At 29.1% G+C, this 5,040-nt stretch overlaps 1 long non-coding RNA gene across 1 annotated transcript; it reads left to right on the top strand.

The window, feature by feature from the left end:
• Positions 1-508: 508 nt before the first annotated feature.
• Positions 509-1,155, top strand: LOC117931024. Its single transcript, XR_004653962.1, has 2 exons — positions 509-749; positions 870-1,155. It is a non-coding gene; the product is annotated as an uncharacterized LOC117931024 (long non-coding RNA).
• The last annotated feature ends 3,885 nt before the right edge of the window (positions 1,156-5,040 follow it).

The following is a 5,040-nucleotide window of genomic DNA, read 5'->3' as shown; positions in this document are numbered from 1 at the left end:
TGTTGAAGGAGTCTTATCTTATTTAACATATTTCCATATTCTCAAATATTTCAAACCAGTTAATTCGCAAAATCTTTTTAGCTTGTAATTACCGTGGTGGAGTTTTGAGGAATAGAATCCCAAGGTTCTTAGGAATGCCCCTCAGTTATTATCATATGTTTGGAGGTAAATCAGTTAAAAAATTGTGAGGCTTGATGCAGATTGAGGATAATATGGGACAATAGATTGAAGGTATTTTCCTCTTAGAGCTGCATGGAGGGTCTTATTTTATGGATAGAGGAACTTGGTGAGACTTAATTAGGTCATTTACAGTAGTTATCAACGTTGACAAAGAACTACAAGGCTACCATGTAGCAGCAGTTTGATTTGGTCATTGTGTGATTCTCTTTTCATACCGAGAATTCTCGTTTAAGTTTTGTTATTATAATTTTTCTTCTTTGCTGCTCAATATGATGCTCTACATGTGTAGAATGCCGAGCCTCGCATGGAAGATTTTTTTGAGGAATGTTTTAAGAAATGGGGTCCCGAGGAAGAGGATTCTGAGGATGAAGTTCCTGATAAAGAAGATGATGAGGAAGGGGATTCTGAGGAACAGCATCCCAATGTAGAGGATTCTGTGGAAGAAGACACCGAGGAAGAGGATTCTGAAGGACGAAGTGGATCCTTGGGGCCAAGATCCTGATAAGGAAGACTAACTTCAACTTTTCATATGCAAAACAAAGAAAGGGTTTTCCTTCTACATGGTACATGTGAGTGAGAAACTGCTACAATTTTAATTATTTTTTTCCCTTTATATACCTTCAAATGTCAAAAAGGCTTTTGTTCTTATTGCTTTTGGCTTTTGTTCTTAATGTCTTCATTTCTTCTAGATATATATGCAGAATTTGGCTTCATTTGAGGACATGTATTGATACCATCCCAGTCAGAGAGATGCTGCCAATGAATTGTTCATCAGTCTCTTTTGTATGTTTTGCTTTATGATGCCATATCTGTAAGTTGCTAATGCTACCTGCTGGCACTTAAGAGACCATTCAACCGCTTGTGGTTCAAAATATGTGTGATTAAGCTTTTTTGCACATTTGACTTTATTTGCATTATTCTTGTGTACGCGTATTAATATTATATGACCAAGCTTGTTAGGACCTTTCATATTCATTGGAATTCAAAAATAGTTTTTTGAGTAAACTTTAGTACGAAATATTCTTTCAAAAATGTTACCATCAGGACGATATCATGAACTCTTATATACCAATGTCAAGATTCAAAATTATCTTTTGATGGTTAGAAAATCATTTAGTCAACTCCAAACAAGGCTTGTTTGGTTGTGATTTTTGTAAACAATTTACTCCTAGTCAACATCTGGTCAAACATATCATCTAGTTTTTCCTGATGCAAGGGCTGATGTTTTTAATGTGTTTACAACTCTGGTGCATTTTTTTTAGCTTGGGTAGATCGGCCAAATGATCTGATGACATATGGACTTCTTCTAGGTTTCTACTTGAGAACACATTCTCCACTTCTTATTGTTGAAGAATCCAACTAAATTGGCTGCCAATAGGACTTTAACTATATTTATCTTAGCAACCAGAGTGAACGTTTCTTAGTAATTAAATCCATAGATTTTGGTGTATCCCTTCGCAATGGGTCTTGCCTTGTAGCATTGGATTGATCTATTTGCTTTGTATTTGATTGTATGTAACCACTTACATCCCACGTTATCTTTTTGCGAAAAGATACAATAATACAAGCATGAAAGGTTCTTATGCTTTTTCAACAACAATCTAATCAAAATTGAGACATTTTTTGGGAAAAGAATTTGATTCACTTAATTTGTTGGTCATGATTTGGTTCTCATACATTTTTTGGGAGAAAGGGTTTTGATGCACTGATTTTTATAAATCATGCAAATAGAATTGTTTTGACAAAATAAAATGTGAATTATATGCATGGACATGGTTTTAATTTTAACAAAATTAAAATTTGAAATTGGTAACATATAATATTAGTGCCATGATTTATATCATCATTTTCTAGTAATTCATATTACTAAATTTGATGAAGCATTCAATTACAAAGAGTTTGAGATTTAGCTATTTTTGAGAAGTAGTATAATGACCGAACCCACCCTAAGGTCAGGTAACATGATAATATCACATGTAAAGTCTCAATGTTTAAGACCAAATTGCTTGTTGTTATTGTAAAACGGAGACAACCCCATCTTTAGATAATGTAGCATTCATGCTATCTTCCATTCTCATACCTAATCTCTTTATAGGCCTGGGTTCCATGATAATAATCCCTGCAAGAAATTAATCAACTGACTGCATTATATGCACAATTGGGATAAAGAGTTTTGATGCATTATTTGAATAACGACTTTACAGAAAAAATTTATTTAGCGCTTATAATATGCTTGTTCTCATCTGTTAAGCAACTAAATTTGAAGAAGGCAGTTTAAGCATTGGTGTGATTAGCATTTGTACCATTTTTTCCCCCATCTGTTACACTATTAAAATTTAACAAAAAATAAAGTGTGATTAACATTTTCCATCTTCCATCGGCCCAAGTACTTTATACCTAATCTTTCACTTTCGGCCAAAGTGGAATTGACATTTTCCTTCTTTTATGGCCAAATTGTAGTCAACACATTGGTTTTCTTTTTTTCTTTTTAAACAAGACCTATTGGGCCTATTGATGTACATGAACCTAATTAGGTAATATTTAAAATTTTAATACAAATTTATGTTGATACAATGTTGTTTTCCTTTGTACATGTAATGTAAGATTTGTCAAAAGTAAATGTAAACGATTTGATATAACTTCGATACATAATTGAAAAACTTTGTCATACTAATTTTTATTTTAACTATTAAAACTAATTTAGAGTGCATTTAATAGTGGTTTTTAAAAAGTGCTTTTAACCTTCTAACACTTAAATTTTTTTATATTTTAAGTATTAGATAAATCACAAATATTTTCTAAAATTACTATCAAATGCATTCTTATAATTTATTTGAAAGAGTCAAAAGTACTTTCTTACAAAATAATATATTTAATATTTAAAAAAAATGTAAAAAATCACTTGAAATAAGTTTTGAATAATAGCTTGATAGTTGATTTTTCAAAAAATTATTATCATTTTCATACATAATGCTTTATCAAAAGCACTACAAAAGTTTTTTTGTTTATTTATATATGACAGCAAACTTATGTTCCTTATTATAATAATAAGTTATTTTTACATATTTCTTCAAACTCATTTTATTAATTTATTTTTCTCCTTTATAAAAGATTAAATAATTTAAAAACATGTAAGTCTTTAATTAATTCTAGTTATATTAGACTTTCTTTTATTTTTCTTAATAAATTAAATATAAGAAAACATTTTATTTAACTGTTTTGATTCTTTCGTTATTATAACTTTCTTGAAACATAAATGATCCTTATTAAGATAGTTTATAATTAATAAAAGCACTCTATATACACACTAAAATCACTCTGGTCATATTTTAAAAGAAGTAACTCATAGATTTATACTTCACATTTTTATATAAAAATTCCCTTAATAGTGTTGTCATTCATAGGGTTGGTATCTGGATGGGTATAGTCCCCAATAGGGCAAGTTTGGAAAACAGGTCACAATAAGTCAACATCCAAACTCATCCAAGTTTTTAAGAATAATCTCAAACCCTTCCCTAAGTCATTTGTCTTCATCCCAAACCCACCCTTTTACAGATTGGATTTTACAAATTTTTAAAAATTATTTGTTTAGAAGTAGATGTTTTTTAAAAGGAGAAAAGGAAAAAAACTAAGGTGGTGTTTGTTTACAATGGTTTAGTTTTAGTATTTAATTTTTTATGTTCAATAAAATAATTTAAGAAATAATCAAAAAATAAAAAAATAAATTATTTGAAATATGAAAATAAGTTATTTTCAACAAAAATTAATAAAACAAACAACACCTTAAAGGAATTGGTACATGTATTGTACCTTATTGTTCTCTTATGTATTGTTAACTTATGCACTAACATGAAGTTTATGCTCATTCTTTTCCTTTTGGTAACTTCGCCACCCACACCATCGTGCCTTTTAATTTTATAATTTTTTAGAAATAAAAAATAAAAAAATCTATTCCTTTTCCCTGATGAAAGAAAGGTACATACTTTATCAGCCAAAGCATCTTTGGGGAGCCACAAAGCTTAAAGGCAAACAACCAAATGGCATATTGTCATTATATAATTGAGATTGAAGCCACCCGATACTTGGATAATGTTCGTGCCATCTTCCACAGTTATACAGGTTAACAATATTGTGAGCCGGCCCCTTTTCTTTACATGTGGCTGTATAATAATAATCCATGCAAGAAATCAATTAGAGGAATATTTGTTGGTCAATAATGCAAGCATGACAGGTTAATTCTTATCCTTTTTCAACAATTGTTTAATCAAAACATTGACATTTTTTTTGAAAAGAATTTGATCCATTTATTTAGAATTTGGTTAAAAGAGATGAACTACTTCTTATATTTGTAAATATAACTTTTCTCATATTTTTACTTGAAAATTAACTCATGTTTGATATAATTGTCTTTCATCATTTTTAGTATTTATATGTATATTTTTTTTAAAAGAATTATTTTTACAAAAAAAAAAAAAAAAATAGTGAGGAAATTTTTATAAAAAATATGATAAAAAAATTGAAGACTTACATTTTCAAAATTGGGTTTCTTTCCAATGACTATTTTAATCAAATAATCCTTTAATCTATGGGTCATGGATTGGTTCTCATTCTTGACAACCCTCTTCCATGCTAGGTGCATGCTCATGCCAAGGCACAACTTCAGATTTTGTATGCAATATCACATAAGAATTGGCCATTTTTAAAAAACAGTTGTCAAAATATCTTTAATGGATGTCAATTAATTTAAAATAATTAAAATATGTATTTTTACTTTCTTATTTTTAAAAATATTATTTAGAATTAAATTTCATTTTCTACATATTATTAAAAAGAAATATAGAAGTGTCGATAATATGCATG

Source organism: Vitis riparia, chromosome 14 (genome assembly GCF_004353265.1).
Source record: "Vitis riparia cultivar Riparia Gloire de Montpellier isolate 1030 chromosome 14, EGFV_Vit.rip_1.0, whole genome shotgun sequence".
Classification (NCBI taxonomy): Eukaryota; Viridiplantae; Streptophyta; class Magnoliopsida; order Vitales; family Vitaceae; genus Vitis; species Vitis riparia.
The sequence above is the reverse complement of the archived record's forward strand: the minus strand, read 5'-3'. Positions and strand labels throughout refer to the sequence as shown.